This window comes from Tinamus guttatus, unplaced genomic scaffold (genome assembly GCF_059628265.1).
Source record: "Tinamus guttatus ecotype Peru unplaced genomic scaffold, ASM5962826v1 Tinamus_guttatus_pri_ptg000242l, whole genome shotgun sequence".
NCBI classification, from domain to species: Eukaryota; Metazoa; Chordata; class Aves; order Tinamiformes; family Tinamidae; genus Tinamus; species Tinamus guttatus.
The window spans coordinates 2484563-2505614 of record NW_028288776.1 but is presented as its reverse complement, the minus strand read 5'-3'; the positions used below and the strand labels follow the sequence as shown (position 1 = coordinate 2505614).

Below are 21052 nucleotides of genomic sequence, written 5' to 3'. Positions count from 1 at the left end.
CCCTTTTTTATTCATCGTATTATCTGAGGTTGGACATTACAGTGTTTATGTATCCTTCTGCATTTCTGACCCTCAAATATATTATGATGTCCTTCATTTTGCAGAATGTTTTGCATTAAACCTAAACAAATGCTCTTCTAAACACAAAGCATGGAACAGTTACAACACACCTATTAACTAGAAGAATAAATCTTTCAGTAAATGCTCAACACAGTATTAATAAAAATGAGAAGAAAGAAGACTTGTGACAATCCAGAAAAAGAGAATGCAAAAAACTGATTCACAGTTGGCTATTGGCCCAAGACACTGACTACTCTTTCACAGATATCAATTTCCACCCCAAGTTTTTATGCTCCTTTGATTGCTGGAAAGAGGAAAAAAAAAAATCCACGGTTGAATTTTTTGGAAGGAATAGACACATATACAAAGTGCAGAGGTTGTCTCAAGGTTGCAGAGCTAATGAGATCAAGGCCTGTCATAAGATGTCTCCAAAGCTTATGGAAGTAAATGTAGACATTTCTATGGAGTTTTGTGTACTTTGAATAATAGTTTCAATTCCAGAACAGCCCTGGTGGTGGCACAGTTCAGGAACATAATTAAAAACACACAATGATTTGTTGACAAGGTCAAGCCATGTTTCATCCATGTTTATCTACATCTGAATCAGATTTTGGACACAGTAGAAATTAGAGCTAAAAACAACTGAGTTGCATCTGAGTATTTCTCCATTTCCTGTAACTGTAAACCTCAAGTATCACTTTTAGAACTGTTTGATGGCCCAGAGAGAGTACCCCATATTCCAAAGCTCATAAGATTCGCTCCAGGTTCAGGAATAGGGGTTACCATGCGGGCATTATAGCTATTCAGCTCAACAAGACGCTCCATGCTGCTGCCCAGCACGCTTTGAGCCGCTAGCGCATCAGGTCTGACTGCATTCATATAGATGCCCATGTAATCAGTTTCTTTATCATACAAAAAAAAAAAATGATTGTGAGCTCAAGGATATATGACGAAGAAGATAAAGATGAGAAAAATGAATGAGAATACTTGTAAGAACGTACTCCAAAATGTATGTGGTGTACACAAATTCAGTGAAATTAAAGTTAAGATTTCAGTTGACAGCCTGCAATACAGACCAATCCCAGGGAAAAAAAAAAAAAAAAAAAAAACACTTTGGCAGATGCATCTGCACTATCATCTACCAATTTCCACATACAAATTGCTGATAATAGTGCAAAATTTTTATTTATCATGGATTTGACTGACACATTCATGCCCTGCAAAATAAACATTCACATCAGGACCAGCCACTGATATGAAAAAAGGGTTTAAAATAACTCTGTTGTAGAACTAGCTAAATTAAACCACTTGCAGGTAAGTGTTATTGCTGAAACTATCTGAAGAGTCACCTCTGAAATCATTTTCTATCAATGATTGACAGATGATACATTTTTACATAGTTCTTATACATCAGGTGAAGACTAGCTGCAACAACAGCTCCCTCCCACCTAGTCTATACTTAGCATTTTTCACATCTCTTTCTTAAACCTTTTTAGTGTTGCAAGGAAAAAGAGAAATACTGGATACATGCAGTAAAAAAAATAGAAAGCAAAATTTTCCACTTTTACTTAGAGCGTGACAAGAACTGCAAGAAGAAAGTCAGTGAGATTTAGTCACAACAATAAGCTAAAAATGAAGTGAAAACTAAGAAGAGAAAGTGACTTGGTGATTGAAAAGGAGTCATACCAAAGAGATGAGGTATTATAACCAGAATAGTGATTTCTTCAAATGTAAAATTAAGAGGTCAAGATCACAATAACAAAAACTACAGCAGAGAATTAAGGTAAGTATAATCAATAGGGAAAATACACTTTATACACACACACACATGTACACATATAACAAAACACACACACCCACACAAGATTACGATTCACTTCTTGCTTTGGGTCAATGAGATCAGTTTTTTGAACTCACATCTTTTTGGCTTTAATGAGGAAAAGAATGCAGTCTTAGAGTGCAATTTTTAACCCAGTTGTAAAGTGAGCTTAAGTGATAGAAAGAGAAATATTACTTCATTTCCTGGAATAACACTTTCTGTGGTTAAACACTGAAGAAAAACAGAGAAAGAATAAATGAATGCAGAAAAAAATGCACTCCTTTCTCTTGTGCAGTCAGGCTCATTGCATATGTCATACCTCTGTAATGACAGACTTCTAAAATTATCAACAGAGGAATTCACCAATTTTGAACTAACTTCATGCTGAGCATTCAATTTTCGCATCACAAACTCTGCAGAAGAATCAGTGTCAGAACAGACCATTCTCACTACCAGCTGCACCATTACTCTCATCTCTGTTCTACACACCCAAAGCATCGCTGAGAGTCAGATTCTGGTAAGTTCTGGAGGGGCACATTCACATAAAACGTTGTAGCATCAATCATCCTTCAAGAATCATACAAGAAGAATGAGCAGACAGTAATTTTTGCAAAAAGCTGTGACATACATGAAAATACATTTCCTCTTATTTCCTCCCTTAGTAGCTGTACTATCTAAACCACAGAGAATGCTTCTCTTGTTGCATGCTGAACTGGTGGGGGAAAAAAAAAAAAATCAAACTATCAGTGCACATGTTTCCACACTAAGTACTAAGAAATAAGATGCTGGAAATTCAGCAGCTCTACCACAAGTTTTTGCAGTTTTCCTCAGTGACAGATGACACTGCAGGTGCATTTATTCCTCAAATAAAGACACAATGGTAGAGCAATCTGAATAAAGGTAGATTCCTACAGTGTGGCAGGTTATATCTGAGCTGCCTTCACCATCAGCCCTGTACTGTCAGGGTAGACAGCTGTAGGTATCTAGACTGTAGATATGTGTTGATCTTGCTCTGCTTGAAATAAACAAGATCTAAAGTATTTCAAGGGAGCATGACCAGACAGGTAGATCTTCCAAAACTGACAAAGTGATGAAGTCAAAGACTTTAAATGGTGGGAAACGACCAGAAGAAACTCAAAAGCAACTAACAGCATCAGTTTCCTATGGGGGCATTGAATTGGTAGCTAACTCCAGACAGAGTAAATGCTGTAAAGGAAAGAAGATATTTTAGAATTGCCTTTATCTTGTATCAGATACAACCAGCCTTACCTTTCTGGATCAGTCCTTTTTTTTTTTTGGGGGGGGGGGGCAGGGAGGTTGGTTTTTTTTTTTTTTTTTTTCCTTCTCTCCTCAATTACCTCTAACAACAATGTATCTACAAATCCTTTTAGGTATATTTTAAATAATTAAATAATAAAGTGCTTGTAGTACTTTCGTACTTTCGAGGTAACTAGTCCAAGTTAAACTTCCAAAAAAGTGAATACATCTTCCAGTTTTTCCTCACTTGCCTACTCATGTACTTCACTGCACAACTCCTTATGTAAAGTGCTCCGTATTCTGGTCAAAACTTGATGTTCTGTACAAATTCAAAGTATTTTTAGTAACAGTCAAATAAACACACCATCTTCTCCAGTGTTCCATAAAGATATCAAACCTTTTTGCAGCCCACTAATTGTGAAGCTGATTGCAGCTGTGAAAGTTACTCAAGTTTTCACAGTGTAATTTAAAGCTTTGTCCAAGTCTTGTCTTCACTTACCAACATATTTTCATGGATTTGAATGCTGTTATTATGACGCAACCTCTATCTCCCTTTCCAGTCACTTTTGATGACTATTCTCCCCTTAGTGTGATAACTGCTGTTCAGTTTTCCAACCCTGTCTCTTGAGTAATCTTTTGTCCTTGGGAACAACCTCAAACTTTGTAAACTCTTATTGCTACAAGTTTCTAGGGAACCCAGCCTCGAGTCATTTTGTAGGCTAAAATTCCTTACTTGTCCTCTCTCTCAAGCCATTTCCTTTTCACCCTCAGAAGGACATCGGAACACAGGTCGTAAACACACCACCACACACTTGCCCATTTCAGGGTGTAGTTACTCCGTTAACGAGGAACAGCCAGGAGCCTACTGCCATAAGAAGAACGGTCTCTGGCACCCAAGCAAGGCCAGCATGGCTGATCCACAGATGGTAGCCTAGTTCAACCAAGAGACCAAGTTGTCAGACAAGCTGATGATGAATCAGGTGAAAGATCAAACCTTGAAGACAACCCACATGTCAGGACTGAGTCCAGCAACAAAAACAGGGTCACAGAGAGCCTAGTGACCACCAGGCAGGTCTACAGCAACATGGCAGGACTAAGATCAAGCTGGGAACTCAGTCTGTGGGTCAAGATCAAAATCAGCAGGGTCCACAGCCAAGAACCGGCACAGCTGTGACAGAGCTGGTGACCAGCACTTGTACAACATAGCTCAGGCAGGAACTATAGGCACTGGCTTAAGCTGAAAACGAGCTCCTAGGCCCATGGGCAGAAGGTGGGTATGGTCCCAGGGGAAGCTGGTCAGGGCCATTAAGGCCTATTAGCATCCTCAGAACCCTGAGGCTCAGTTCCCCTCCTTGGGAAGCTTTCTAGAAGTCTGCTTTTACAGAAGACTTCTCCCTGTGGCTCATCATGTCACCTTGGTCCCAGTTTTATTATAGCTATGGCTGTACATTCAGACACAGATTCAGATGCAAGTTTCTAACTCATCTATTACCCTTGATGAGCTGGAATACCACAATGTATGTTCCAGGACTGGCAGAAAGGTTTTATTTACCAGGAAAATTAGGGTGCTGAACACCTGTATCAGATATTCCCACAATATTCATGAAAATGTTTCTTCTTTATTGTCATTTCCCCAAAACTTTATTTTATTTTTGTAGAAAATATCAAGGACTTGCTTTCTACGTTCAAAGAAAGACAAATATTTTTGCACTCCTGTGCATTGCTTTTGGCAATATAGGCAAAATGTTTGGTCATTTCTTTTCTGATAAGAAGTCTATCATAGGACATACGAATATGCCTCCCACTGACACCTTTAAAGGGAGGATTTAGGATTACTAATGGGACCACTTCTCAGCCAGTGCCCGGAATTTTAAATCTAGCTCTGTATTGTTCCTTTTATTTTTCTTCTATTTCCTTACTTGAGGGAACTGTCCTATAACCAACATCAAGAAGAATGACTCTAGCAAAATCCTTGCAACAATACAAAACTATACAGATTTCTATCTCTTCACACAATAACACTTTGGTTTACTTACTGAACATACCTTCTACATCAGAAACATTCTTTTTGGTCTGTGCTTCCAGTTCTAAATGGTATGATATGAACCAAAGTTAGTGATGCTCTCACATCACTTTTTCACTGTACAGGGAAAAAAAATACTCAAATTAATGCTTAGTTGTTAAAGCTTGCCAGTATTCTATAGCCATCTATAGAATGATAGAATCCAGGATAGATTGGCATAAAGATAAAATGTTAGAATAATATTATATCCCTCGAAAAAGAATATAAAATAAAATGCTGCAAAGTTTTTTGTTGTTGTTGTTGTTTGTTTGTTTGTTTTCTTTCCTTCTCTTCTTACACATTTTCAGACCTCTTCTATCAATGATTCCTATCATGTGTTTTGGAACAAAATTGCCTCCCCCAAAACATACACATAGAATACATGAAGAAAAAAAAAGTAACAAACTCACAACTCACAGAAAATTCATGTTCTGCAAGTATTAAATACATTACAACCACCCTCAAAAGCAAGGAAAATGCCACCAGATAGCTCTACTGTGTACTTTTCAAGTCCATTGTATATAAGAAAATTTCCTCATCGAGTCTCATCACCTTCTGCCCCATCCGTTCACCTCATTTTTTTGTGCTCATAATCAGTACCGAGATTTTTGTTTCTTCACCTGCACAAATTGAATATTAAGCAGCTGATTTCATTTTCTCATGCTAATCTCCAGTGTTTCCACTGCACCCTATAGGGATGTTACTGTGCTGGCTTTCAAGAGCTAAAAATAGAACAAACACATGTCAACCCAAGGACAAATTTGGAAGGAAACACGCTTTCATGTAACCAAAGAAGAATATATTTAGCATTTTGCTACTAAGCACAGTTGAAAATAAACTTGTCAACACACTGCTGAATCTAACTGTAGAGCCCACTCCTCTCAATTCTTTTTTCAGCATTTACTGTATATGAAAGGTAGATTTAGCTCTTCTTTTAAGAAGAAAGTGACAATCAGTATTCTCCTTTAGATGGACACAAGTGACTTCTGAACTCCCATCTAAAGTAACTCTATCCTTCTAGGCTTTTTTTTTAATCAATTAATGGTAACATAACTTCATCTAAAGCACATTTGATCAGTAGGGCATAGTAGACTTCATTCTGGAATTCTTCCAAAAGCCAATACAAGCAGAAGCAGTAAATGCCATGGTATTTACTCCATAGAAGGCAAGGTGAAAAAATGAGTCCCAGGTCAGAATGCTGTTCTCCTTCATGTTTCTTTTTTGGTGATGGTGGTGTTAATTTGTACTCTCCTTAAAGCAGTGCTGTTTGTGTTCCCAGAAATAAACGTGAAAAAAAAAAGGGAATATATTCATGTCACATCTGAAACAATGTTATTTTTAAAGGAATACCTGTATTTTTAGCATTTTCACTATACACAGTCTGTTTTGGGTATCCTGTATTTCATTTAAAATTGATACAGAAGGCAAGAACCGTTCTGTCTGCTTTAGTTACTCCTTTAAAACACAAAGCCAGAAGACCTTCTACAGTGAACTCAAAGCAAGAGAAAAAAATGTTTTTGAAGTGCTAAAACTTGTCAAAATGAGTACAAAATAGCTTTACAATACTACCTACATCTCTGTATAGGTGTATAAACATTTAAGACAGAAGGCAATGGAAATAGCTCAAGCATCGAGCTGAGCAGAGTTTCTGTGATTTGCTCTGTATTGCAAGGAAGAATATGTAGAACAAGCGAAAAAGTAAGAATTCAAAAACCACCTGCAAAAAACCCACCACAAAAAGGGTACTCGGTAGAAGTACACAGTATGTAGCCTCCTACCTTACAAAATGCTTCCAGACCCAAAAAGCATATCCAAGAGATTCAAAGATGACCATTTCAATACAGTATAGTATTTTTCTCCCCCCATCCTCATTCTCAATTACATGTGATTTGCTTACCCATCAGTGCAGGCAAGAGGAATGTAGTTTGGTCTATATTTAAAATGCATTAACTTCTTAAATATTAATGTAGAAAAGGCTTATGGGCTCCAATAAATTTCTAAGTAGACTCCTAACATCTGCAGAGGAATACTTGGGAAGTACTGTCCTGGCAGGCCTTTAGGTGACCATTAACAGCGTGAAGAGCTTCCTTATGCTCCTTCGAATCCTACCGCTGGAAGTTCAGTGGTCCCAACTAGCTTCCCAGGTACGTGAAGCTCAGTACTCCAACACTGGCAGTGAAAGACCAAAATGCAGCTAATATTTTGCAATATATTAGTTGCAGTACATGGAATGAGTTTCCTTAATTTTGACAGCTTGGATGCATTTTTCCTCACAAACTCAACTCCCACCATGTTCCTGCGGACTCTAGACATCTTTCAGGCTTCCTTCCCCGTGAGCCTGTTACAGAATCATTGGCCAGATGATGAAAAGTTGGATGATGAAAATACCACACCAACAAAGTAAAATACTGACAAGTGCTGATTTTTTTTTTCTTCATGGATTGATTAAAAAAAAAAAAAAACATTTTATATACTTTCATGACTCTCTTGTTTAGGTTCAAAACACTGAAGGGCAGTTATAATACAAGTCGCAACACAGGTTTTCAGAAACTCAACGACATGAGAAATATGACCTTGTTGATTTCAATGGCCCTTCTTTAAATTGATAAATTGTGGCACAAACAGAAAACATGAGGGAATAACATAAAATTATATTGCAACACTATCACACATATTTTTGAAGGCAAAACAATAGTTTTATAGGTAGCTTGGTATCTCTACTTCGGATATTAATACTATGGTTCTATTTTCCTGCATTTTGTATTTTATGTGTTATACTGTAAAGACTTTCTAAAGATTTCTATCCTGAAATTAATACTATGTATTCCTCATTTTTAAGAATATATCAAAAAGCTAATTGAAATAATTAGATAATTAAATATAAAATAGGAAGTGTGGAAGTTGCAGAAATGACTCAGTTGCCATATGCATCTTACAGACATTTTTATAACATATTAAATATTCAGAGATTGAGATTGAAATCAAGAAATCATGTTTCAGTCTTTGATGACGCTGACAATTTAGATGAAGCACAGTCAGCATTAGTCAGACACATTTCATCTTAAAAATATGTTTCTATATCCTTCACTGCAAGCACTGTTACAAAGATCTTAGATAATAAACTACCTTGCAATCTGTTGTATTGTTAGGATTTTTTCTAACTCTTTGCTGAGCAGTTCATCTCTCAATACTTCAGAGTCTTCCACAACTTAATCTATGCTGCCAGTATAATGCACTCTGCTGTGGAAGACAGAAGGATAAACCATTAATTGACTGCAAATCTGAGCTTCATATTACTAGAACTGTTCACGGGTAACTACAAGTGACACACAACCACCGACAGGCCTGATTTCCTGGTCTCTAACACTCCCAAACTGGTGCGTAGGTCTTTTGGTTGTGATGTATACAAACTGTAAGTTTATTTTCTTAAAAAGTGAACTACTGTTCTATATTTGCTTTCATTACGCAGATAACGCTAGTTATTACAAACAAACAGAAAAATCATATTCCACATGAAAAGGCCCACGGCATTTTCTGAAATACTATAATATTTGTCTTTCGGTTATCTGGCCCGGAAACCCATACTTCCATAAGTTACCTTTATTCACCATACTGGAAATCCCCTGCCGTGGGGATTTAACTGCTTCTGTCATTTTTTATTCAAGGTGATACTGATATATATCAAGTTTATACAAAAACCTTTATCCTAATAGTTAAACCAGACACACAAGTGTCTATTGATGCACAGCTACATGCTGTATTTTTAAGAAACACTGCAGAATTTGGGGACAAAAGATTCCACATGGAAAATCCTTCCCATCCTTACACTGGGAAAATAACCAGTAAGAGCACTTTAGACTGGTGCTCAGGTTCAGGTTTATAAAACCAATGAGGACTTGGACAAAGAATACAAAAACAGCCCATTTGTGAGGGTGGGGTGTTTTTTGGAGTGGGGAAGAAGGGAAGAGAGAGGAGGTGTGGATAAGCAGTAGAATCTAACTTTGATACTCAAAATGCACCTACCTTTCAAAATCATAAGAAAAGCCTAAATCAAAATTGAATCCTTACAGAAGTATAATCAGCAGTACATCCAGATTTTAAGATGAAACGCTTTTGCCTTTTACTTTAAAAGAAAAAAAAAAAAGAAAAAAAAAAAAAGCTCAGTTTCAACAGAAATAAATATATATATATGGATCTACAGCCCTTGAGCTATGAGCAGAAAGCAAAGACATTTGTTTTAGATCCCCCGGGATTCAAGCTGTTCTAGATCTTAGCTCCCCGCTCGGATCCCAATTTCACCCCAGCCGCTGCCCCTCCACTGGACGCGATGGGCACAGCCTCCGGGCTTGGAGCGCAAACTTGGGGAGCAGCGCGGACAAACACTGGAAATGCTGCACGAGGCCCCCCGGCTTTACATAAGCCCGTGGCGTTTCTACCCAAGCTCGTGCCCGCTCCTGATTCTTCAAACACGCGCACTCGAAACGCCCTCACGGTGCAGCCCGCGCAGCCCCGGCTGCGCCGCCCGCAGCGAGCCCCGCCGGGGCGGCCGCGGCTCCGGGCACGCGCGACGCGGGGGGACGCGAGCGCAGCATCCCCCGGCAGCGCCAGCAGCGGCCCCACCGGCCGCCCCGCTACGCCGGGGGCCCCGGCCCGGCCGCGCGTCCCGGCCACGGCGCTGCCGCCCCCCGCGGGCCCGGCCTGCCCCGCCTCGGCGGGCGGCGATGCTGAATCACGGCGGGAGCCGCTCCGCCGCCTCGCCCGCGGCACCGCAGCGGGGCCGCGGCCACCAGCCGCCGCGGGACACCGGCCGCCCCCGGGGACACCGGCCGCCAGACACGGCGGTTTAACGGCCAGGGGATGGCAGTTCAACGGCTGACGCGCAGCGGTTTAACAACTGGCGTCGCGCCCGGAGGCAAGGACAGGCGCCCCGCGGCTCTGCCGCCGTTACCTTGCGGGCTGCGAGGCCCCCAAGCGCTCCGGTGCCCGCGGGGGCGCTGGGCGGGTTCGGGGGGCGCCGGGCGAGGCGGCGCCGTCACGGGCAGCGCAGCGGAGCCCTCGCGGGCGGCAGCATCTGCCCCGCCGGGCTGGGCGGGGAGGAGGGTGCGGCGAGAGGATGGAAGGAACCATCCCCCGAGAGGGGGGCAGCGCGGCGCACGCGCGGGCGCGGGGAAGCCCCGGCTCCCCCCGCCCGCCCCACGCTGGTGCGTGCGTGGAGAGTCCCGCGCGAGGGCGGGCGCTGCCCCCGGCGCGGGGCCGGCGGCGCCAGGCGCCCGTGTCGGCGCCTCCCGCGCTCCGTCCCCCCCCCTCCCGCTCGCAGTGGGCACGGCCCGCGCTGCCCCGGGACGCAGGGGCCCTAGCAACGGCGCGCGCCGCCGCCGCGGCCCCGGCACCGGCAGCGGCAGCGGCAGCGGCCCCGGCCCGCGCAGCAGCAGCAGCAGCAGCATCGGCGGCGCCGTGCGAGCGCCTACGGCCGGTTCCGTTCCAGCGGTTCCCGGAAGGACCGTCTCTCCGGCGGGTTTAGTCAGCGGTGACCGAAGAAGCGGTTAGTGCGGGGCTGCGCTGGCGCGGAGCAGCTTCACACTGGGCGATTTCGGTTTTTTTTTTTTTTTTTTTTTTTTTCCCTTCCTGCTGGGTCGTCTAATCGCTCATCTCCCCGCGCCGCGCGCGCGGTCGCTCCCGCAGTGTCACGGGCCTCTCCCGAGGTGCTGCGGCGCCCGGCGCGAGGCTCGCGGCCGGGGCAGGTAACCGATCTCTTCAAAATGCTGGCGGTGAGGAGGAATTTCCAAAGCAAGTTCTCTTCAATGTCTATTTTTAAAGGAACAAACAACTCTGGGGTATAAAAAAAAAAGTAAAAGAGAAGGTCAAATTAAATTGGACTTACCAGATCTAATGCATCAGGTCTAATGGAGGCTGCGCAGTATCCCGTGTGCTCATGTGAGGGTAAAATTGAGATCAGAAGCGCAGCTATCTGGCTTGCTTTGGGTTTACACTGACTTATATTCACTAGGGAAGTAGCCATCATCTTTTATGGAGTTATTCTTGTTGCTGATGTTTGGAGGTTTTCTTCAGTTTTATCAATTAACCAGGCCCTGTCATATTACTTAACTTCCCTGTGTGATACATTCCTTGGGACTTTATAGTTTTGAAATCAATTCCAGTCTCACCTTTTTTTGAACAAACTCCTGACTAACATACACATCTCCTGAGAATCTCTACAGCTTTTTGGAGGTAGTTAGAATAAATGCATTCAGTAGTCTTGGTTTAAAATTGTCCTGTTCTTCTAAAGGAAAAAAAAATGAAATTAATGTTGACAGTAACTTGAAGTCTCTTAAATGATGTGAAGGTCGGCTACTATTTTAAGTGTGAGTTGATCAGTGTTGTTTCTTCTACTATGAGGAGCTTCCTCAGAGGTAAGTTGTCATTTTAATGGGGAAATATCACGGGCTTCTTTTACAAATGCTATATGGACTGATAAGGAAAGAAAATCAGATTAAATATTTTTCAGGAAATCTAAGGAGTGGTAAAATTATCTTCTTCTGTGAAGTACCAGATGTGGAATTTGTAAAACTGAAGAATTTCCTGATTATTATGGACACAGTGTTTTAATTTTTTTTGATTATAGCTTATATTTTAAGTTTATTGATATGCAGGAATTATTATTTTTTTAGTGCTCAAAGCTTTATTAAGCTTGTCAAAGAAAAAAGAAGCACAGCTATAATTTCTGCCCACAGGTAGGATCTAATTGCAATTCGCATGCTTGTTTGTGCAGGTTAAGTGTTTGTAGGAACAGACCTCAGTTTTAGTGAAAGAAGTTCTACACTAAACCAGAGGCAGAGCTATCAAAGCCTTCCCCCTTCCCAGGGAGCTCAGTGCAAACGATACTGGCCTTAGAGAGCTCGATCTGTGGCCTGACCTCCCTTTGAGGACCAGAGTGTGACAACACAAACACTTCCACTTATCTCCGTTCCTGGGAGGGGGCAGCACTAATCTCTTCCAGAATGTGCTTTTAGCTGTGGTTTGCTGGAAGCAGATCACGGTTACTTTTCTGATGTAATCTGTGTTCTGAATCGCTGGTCGAGTAGATCGTCCCAGGTACCTCGAGGTTGAAATGTAAGCGCTAACAAAATGTAGCAAGAAGCGAGAACAGGGTATTAAATACCCAGATGCCTGATTAGGAGAATTAAATAGAGGAGTTTTAGTTTGAATATTGAACTAGTTTAAATATTGAACATTGGCGCCTCTGAAACAACAGATGTGTCTCAAAATAATTGCTAGTAAATAAAACCAGCAATAAGAAATAGCTTTTCTCGCACGAAGATCATCTTACAAATTCACAAATAAAGAAACATAGGCAAAACAAAAAGGTAGAGGTCATCAATGAAAATGTGTTCTTTCACATAAATCCATTTCATTCTATGATATTTCTGTTTTTTCTTTTTTCCTTATAATTATTCCATCCATGTACTGTATATATTTTGTGACCTTCAGTTGTTATAGTAGTGTTGGTAATCAGATCAATCCTAACCTTCAGAGAAAGGCTGATTATTTATTTGAGCACAGTTACTACTTCACGTTTCCTGTTGTTATTAATACACTCTCTGCATAATTATGAGCATATATATGTATTTATAATCCAAGTCAAAATCAGTAAATATATTTTTTTCCAAATTACAAAGGGGACTAAATAAAGTGGACAAAGAGATTTCCTGGTCTTTGTTCAAAGTCACAACATAGGCTTGGAAATGAAAATCTCAATCTCCTCTCCCCTAATCCAAAGCCATTCAACTATAAGTTTACAAAGGTGCAGTAGGGTACATAATTTCTCATAGCCCAGAAAGCTTCTAGTTGCATTTTGCCTCTGCTGTTGAAATGTGTTGTACAACTCTTAGTTATGAGGGAGCCAAAAAGCTACAGTAAGATTGAAAATAACAATCATGAGCAAAACCAGCATGTCTAGTATGAAACCTAGCTATTCCAAGTATGTTTTCTTCTGTTTGCACATTCAATTTGCAATATATTTACTAGGTTGTTAATTATGCTTTTCTAACAGGTGCATTTAGGTGCATTTTTCAGCTTTCTATAAAAATATGTCTAAATATAGTCTGTGCAGTCAGAAATCACCCATTTCTTAGAGTCTGACTCTAAAAATAAGAGCGTTGCCAGTGAAATAACAAGGTTCAACTCAAGTTCTCTCCCTACGCTTTATATTCCTCCAGGATTCTCTCTTGTAGAATCAGCCCATATATGTTTTTCGCTTCAAAGAGCAAACCCCTCTCTTTTATAATAAGCCATCTGCTCGGCGCGTTAGCAAAACCCACGCGACGTTTTCCCAGGGGTGCCCACACCTGCTCATAGGCTGTGGTGTTTCAGGCAGCTACTGCCAGCCCGTCACAGCTTCTTACCTCCTCTCTCTCTAATCTTAAGAGCGCTGTCTAGGATTAGCCCCTGCAAATCAAATGCTCAGCAAGATGGCTTGTTATTTTTTACATATCACCCAACATGTGCTTTGTGCTTGGTTTGAGTTCATTGCTGCTGTAAACATCTTTTATTATACAAAACAACGTGATTTTACAATCTGCCACAGTATGATGCTGGCGTAACATAGCATTTAATATACAATAGTTTTTTTTATAATCCTCATCACTCCAAACACTCTTTGGATGAAATTTAGCATCGATGTAAGCAGAAACCATCATACTGGGAGTATCAATAGATTGCCCTCAATTACACTGGAGCTTAGTGGGGCCCTTTGGTTCAGGCATATCTTTGAAAGGCTTAAACACAAGAGAATAGTTCTATTTTTAACCACACAAAATATCATTTCAGAGTGTCTTTATCTGTTCAGTAATCAAGGCTTCAGAGATTCTTTTCTGAAATAATCCTGTCAAGTTCCCATCTGTTCTCTGCCCCTGATTAAGACCAAAAAGGGAATCCCAGAATTTCAGCAGTTCAGAGACACACTTCTTTTTGATAAACAGCCATCAAACCAGTAAAAAAAAGAGTATTTTCCGTCATGTGAAGGTTATAGGATCAAGTCAGGCACAGACTGAAAGAAAATGTGAATTTATATCTGCTGGTCATGGGGTCACCCAGAAAAGGCAAAAAAACAAGCAAACTGAAAAAGGAAAAAAAAAAAAGGTTCGGTTCACTCACTCCACACAAGCATTGACTCGGGCAGAGGTGTGTGAGCCTCTCATTCCTTGCAGATGTTGGACGCAGGAAATAAAAGAGAATTTAAGCAGTCTGGTCAGGAATCCCTGAGAAGAAAATGGGAATGTCCCAGTACAGTTGGGGGTTTTCCTCTGCACTTAATGTTTCCTTTTGTAAAATAAGAGAAAAGTTCTCAGTATCTGTTCCAGAGCAGATAGGGGGAGATTTTCAGTTTGTTACTCTCCAAGCCCCATCCTACTCCCAAAGATGGCTAAAAGTTTATTCTGGTTATTAAACCAGAATTTATATAAGAAGAGACATTTTGACTAAGTACATCTGGGAAACTTCACTTTTTATAAAAAAAAGTGCCCTGGAATTAGCAAGTCCCTGAAGATTTGACAAGATTGTACCTCTCAAAAGTTCCATCTGCAGTTACGAAAGATGCAGTTTTGCATCACTAAGGATAAGCTTTAAAATATTTATCTGTTAACTAATACTTAGCATCTCTTTTCATCATATCTGACTGACAAGTAATATTGCAAAGAGTAACATCTTTATTCATTTTTGGATTCTTCTGGAAGCATTTTTACTTAGATTTCCAATAGCCTTTTCACCTTTTTAAAGGTGTTGTCAAAAAGCACAATAAAAGCACATTGCCAAATGGAAAAGCAGTTTTCATTTTCATAATCTTCTATCATTATGCATAAACATTTAAAGAGTAAATAAAAATACGTCAGTAATAGGAAAGCAGTGTAGAAAACAAGAAAAGCTGCTGCCAGAAAACAAGTTTATTCTTGCTGTATGTCACATATTAAAACAATTCTAGAATATGAAAGCATAAAGCACTCCAGAAGAAATGTCAAAATAGTGTCTGCAAAAACATATGTCTCCTCACTCAGTGTTAGTGACATAACTTTTCCCTGCAGGTTCCCAGCCTTGGAAGAGACACCTTGTCCCACTGCTGTTTACAGGAGTTGTCCCAAGCAACCAAATAAACCAGAGAGATTTGAAGGGCCCTCACTGTGTCTATGCTGTAGCCTCCAAAATCTCACGTAAAACCAAAAAAAAAAAATTTCAGAGTGGAGAAATGTATGCCGTGGTGTAGGAAAGTCATTGAAACTCCTTGCTACTACATTTGGTAACAAAGAAATAAATGACAGCTATAGTTACACTTTATGTAAGCATGATTTGGAGTTTTGGCTCAAACTATGGAGTACATTTTTGGTGAATCCAGTAGATAATGTAATTTAAATTTCCTTATAATCTCGTGAGATTTGTTATGTCTAAGAAGCACTAGTGACTCCATGATTGAGTAGGTTATATCAATTATGGCAGAAAACAAAGACCCTATTCAAAATTAGGACCCCACTGTGATGCAGCTGCCCAAGCATATACTAAAAGACGGAAGATCTCTGAATGACTCCACTGATGACTGTCGAGTGCAGAGATCTTGCATACGGAGCAGAGACGCAGGCTCATGAACCCGGCCTGCTCACACAGTTGTGAGAGGGCAGCAATATCACAGGTTCTCCCAGTCGTAGCACCCCTTTTTCTCTCCAGGACAAGCAGGTGGTCTCCCAAACTGTTTTCTCTCCTAAAGGATCATACCGTGCGTTTTCCTGCAGAGCGAGGTCCCCTCTGAGATGCAGAGATGAGACTCCAGGAGGGCAGGACAGGTGAGAAGGAAACGGACCCATTCTTCCCAAAATAATTTTATCTGCTCTCCTTTCTCTGATGCTTTCTCCACACGGACAGGCTTCAGTCCTCCCGATGTCTCTGTTCTCTCCCACTCCCGTTCTCAGCCCTGCTCCTGTCGTGCCTGTTTTATCCCTTCCTCGCGGTTCCGGCACTGCCCACGTGCCCATGGCCAAGGACACTGCCCCGTGAGGCTTCTGCTGCTCCCCACAGCCCCCGCCGCCTTGGGCCTAGCAGGGTCAGGCAGCTGCATGATTATTCTTCTCTACTATAGAGCTTGATTGGTTGTCTTTACCAACAAATTCTTGAAAGAGACTATAGTATTGGAAGCAGAAGAGATATGATTGGTGGTAATTCTTATATGTAGACACTTACTGGTTCAGATATTACTTGGGACTAGATCTGCTGTTTGCACAAATGGACTCAATGGAGTTCTTTCATGTTAATTTGATGGGTAAAATGGTAGTACCCAATGCCAATTAAAAATTATCATATTCTCTTGGAAAAAAAAACAGTATTTCACATAGCTACCATCTTTAAGCATAAATTAAAATAATCATTTAATGAGAAGTAAGATATTTATTTAAAACATTGGAAAGTCAATTGAATATTTCAGATGTGAAACTGAGTTTAAAGAGAATCTGCCTTGGTCTAAAGGCAGATAGAAATCAAACATCTCTGTTTTGTGAGACAAAAAAAAATGCTTGAAAATATTAAATTTCTCTCTCTAGGTGGATCAATCATGCATATATCAAATATGCAGAACATATAATAATACTGCCATTAAGATATCAAAGCACATTCTGCCAATGGCATCTCAGTTGTTGGAGCTAAGAGCAAAAAGCTTTTACACTGAGATTTGCATTACAACCACTTGAAGCAGTTACTTTTTTATGTTACTGAGGTTTAATATGTTGTTGTTGTTGTCTAGCCCCTTAGACATTTCTTCTTCTAGCTTCTTCAATCAGAACAAACCAAAAATAGATTGCAAAAAATTAAACAAATTTTTCATGTCTGGTTATTAGCTGCTTTTTTGTTTTCAGATGTGAGGTGGCCCCTTGCTGATTGTTGCTTTCATGAAATATATTTTATTCAATAGATGCACATCTATAGATACAATACTATAATTTTCTTTGCTCGTAATTTCTTACAGTGGAAGGTTGCTGGTGTAAGTGTACCTATGAGAGGTCTAGTTTTCTGTCTGCTAAGAGTGAGGAAAAGGCACTGTGGACACATATGATTAAAGAGCATCTATTTTAATTCTCTGAGCCTAGAATAATTCCTGATTCATGGTACTAGCAATAAAAGGAAATGAAAGAAACAAGCTATGAAGAAACTGGAGCATTTCAAGGCTGAAGCACAGGAAGGACCAGAAGCTACAGGAAAGAAGGAAAGAACACTTGAGTGTGCATCTGGAAGCAGTAGGTGTTATTAGAAGCAGCTAACCAGAGGAGGCTTTCTTTCTGAAAATAGCAAGTTCTGATGCATTTGGAATATTTAATAGATTTGAGCAAACCAAGCAGAGGACAGCCATGAAACTGTGACCAAAAGATAAAAGAGGAGGATTACACTCTAGATAAAAACAAAGTATATAAAGTTATATACATTGAACATGATGGCTCAAAAATAGTTTGCAGCTTATAAACTTGGAGTCAATTATAGATCAGTATATCTCTACCTCCATAAGACATGGAATTTCTCTGTCCTAGGGCATGAGCTAATTAATATTCTTACATTAAAAAAAAAAATGCCATTTTGAAAGGCTAACTTGGTCCCCACTTTTCATTAGAACAAAGAATACACAGAAATAATATAGAATTGGAGACCTAGAAATTCACCCAAGATGGAGCAGTGCAGAATTTGCCAGGGAACATCTACTTAATGAAGTGTTGGATCCGAGGGGGCTGTGGTACCTTAGATATGACCAAGACCTGAAATATCACACAGCAAAGATATTATAGGCAGAAAAGCTTGCAGAGCTTGAAATCACAAACAAGCAGTAACACCTCGAATACTGCAGACAGGAGAAGCTGAGGTTTAAGCAAAGGCTTCTAGTAGTTTGAGAGACACTTGAAGCACCAGGAGTCTGAACGCCAGGAAGAAGCTGCCTACGGACAGACCCTCTGCTTCAGGGCAAGGTCCTCGTGAGAACAAAGGCCACTTGCAGGAGAAGATCCTGTGTGCAGAGGAAACCAAGAGTGCTGCAGCGATGAGATCAAACGGGACACACGTCGCCTTCAGCTAGGCACAGTGCATGACTCCTGTTATTCCTAGGAGCTGGGCTATAACCTCGTGAAAAAAAAACATGTTATAGAAAGATAAATTGGTAAAAATGACTTAGAAAAGTGATTCTGTGTTAGCAACTAGCTACTAGACATAAATAATAAAACAGGAGAAACATCCTGGAATGTTTTTCTGTTTTTCAATGGCACTACTAAAGATGCTACAGCTGAAGAGATGATTGTGCATTCAGAAGCTTATTAGCTTAACCTCTTCAACGAATTCAGTGGTATGTGACAGGGGATACAATTTACAGGACATGCATTTGAGCAAATGACACTGAAGTTTAGATGTAGACATGTCACTACTCATTGTCATCGTTCCTAATTGTTGTTTGAAGCAATAAAGCAGATATGAGAAGACATCTGCAGAGTCTGTACAAAAGAAGTAGAGCTTTCTAATTCCAAACATCTCACTGAAAAACCATAACAAAAAGCAACTATCTAGAAAGCTGGTAACAATAAAGCCAAACGTAACGTGGATGTGAAAAACATTTGTGAGAAAAAAAATCTATTTTAAAATTCCAAAAGGAAAAAAAGAAAGGAACAAGTACTCTAATGTTTTGCTTGAAATTTTTTTATTTAGAAGGAAGCATATAACACTGAAAAAAATCAAAATTTGGTACATTATACTTCATGAAAAAGTGATTTTTTCACCTCCCAGCAAGATTATCATTGATCATTCAGTCAGATCTGTGAATCTGTCTGACACTAAGCAACCATTATTAATAATGTATTTAATAATTTGTCTATAAGCATAAGAAATTCTGTGTCAAATTGTTTAAGTTTCATTATTTACCTCGTGGGAAAGGTCTAGGTGATACAAGGAGACGGGTTGTAACAGGCCTCAGCTCCTGGTCTCTCTGCACATAACACGCACTGTGAAGCAGATGCGCTTGAAATTGTATCCTGAAGTAAAGAGAGAACCTTGGCTCCAGAATTATGCCGGAATAACACCAAGGACACTATTGGGACTTTTCTAGTTTTCAAAGGCTTTGGGATAAAACGTAAATTGGAGATGTTCTGGGTTTCATTCTACTAATGGCACTATCTACAGTGACTGCGTTCAAATTTCTACTTGGCTCTGGACTTTATGCACTGAAAGATGTATCTTAAAAAGCAACAGTGAAGAGGGAGTGGTAGAATTTGGAATAACACACGGAGTACCGAAGGCCATCCAGTAAAGAAATAAAATATGTACAAAAGGAAAAGAATATGCCGGGGTTTATTCCCATCCGAGTCCATTCGGCTTGCAGCTGGGTAAGTCACTGTGTAGCAGGGACCATCCTGTGCTGCCCAGGTGAGGCTGGCAATGCACCAGACTGTCCTTTACTGACCTGGACATTACAGGAGGGTTGGAGCCTTTTTAAAAAAAGAGAAAAGGTTACGGAAGCATATGATAAAAACCATGCTATATAATGTTTTTCATGTTAATTCATTTTCATTAGTCCTAAAAAGAGAAACCAGAAAAGTCACTAGTTTTTGTTTTTAATTTCTATTCTGTAAAATGCAAGTAATCCAAAGTTTCAATATATAGTAAGTGCAAGCATTAGTGTAATAGTAATTGCATCCAAATTACAGTAAGCATGTAAACAATGTTAGCTATCCTGAAGGTGTTCTAATATTTATTTTTGTAAACAGGTGTACTTATGAATATCATTGACTATACAGCAGTATTTACATACAAATTTATGTGTCTGTTAGCAGGCTTAAAATAACGTGTGTGTTTGCAAGATCTGTCAGGCAACTGTACCATCAATTTTGCTCTAAGTTTCATTTTTTTTGTAGCTCGTACACAACAGTTCTGAACTGCTGCTGCTGAACTGCTAAAAATATGAGAACAATATGCGAAAAATATGTGAACAAAATGTGCAATTAAAAGTTGTATTTGTCTCTACTTTCGATTTTTGTATGCCATCAGGTATTGTGAAAATAAGCAAATCAACAGAATATAAAACACCTTGTTTTTCCTATCACAATGCAATCACAAACTCAAAAATTTTGGAACCCCTGAGTAGAAAAGTAAAAGATTTATCCTAGTCTGCATGAGGAAAACTTCAAAATGAGTGTGATGGCAGCATGATACCAGCAAATGGACTACAAAGTCAGTTACAGAAGCAGGCCAGTAAGAATTTTCCTTAACAGCTATTAGCTCTTCCTTCTGAATCACAACTTTGCAGGCATTATCTTCTGTGAGCATGGAAAAACTCGGAGAATGATAATAAGCAACTGAAGAAAGTGCCATTTGACTGATAGCCGGGGACAACAGCTCTTCTCCTGTGGTGAGATGGTTGTATGAGACAAAGGACAAAAACTGCTGCACTTCTTCATTAAAAAGCATGTCATTTATCTCTGCAAAAAATGTGTCTGCTCAGTAGGATATTGATCACAAGACAGAACCCACCACCTCCCAGGAGGGGGATACCCACTATCCATAGAGAATTTGACGAATTGCTATTTGTTAAGATAGCAGGCAGATGTATAGCTTAAAGAGCCGGGTAGTTTTGCGCTACGTCTACAACATCAGCGGAAAAAAAAAAAAAAAAAAAAAAAAAAAAAGCATACTCAGAATATTCTTGGCAGATCTTAAATTATGCTGCAGTGATGACTATTTCTATTTCTGGATGAAAAACTGAGGATTTGGAAAATTCCCTCTCCACTCTCCAAAAGACACATGTGCTTCTTGCGTGGTTGGCACCATGTTAGGAAACGATGCCAGGCCAGCAGAGC

General features: G+C 40.2%; 1 protein-coding gene across 4 annotated transcripts in view; it reads right to left on the bottom strand.

Annotated features, from left to right (window-relative positions):
* TTLL7 (tubulin tyrosine ligase like 7) overlaps window positions 1–10190 on the bottom strand; it is a 64451-nt gene extending 54261 nt beyond the window's left edge. For 3 of the 4 annotated variants that reach the window (XR_015913458.1, XM_088526043.1, XM_088526045.1), the window contains exon 1: window positions 8325–8433. The gene's annotated coding sequence lies outside the window, so the exon portion shown is untranslated. Of the gene's footprint in view, window positions 1–8324; window positions 8434–10146 lie in introns of those variants that run through there. The other variant, XM_088526044.1, reaches the window with a different exon arrangement.
* Between the last annotated feature and the right edge of the window lie 10862 nt (window positions 10191–21052).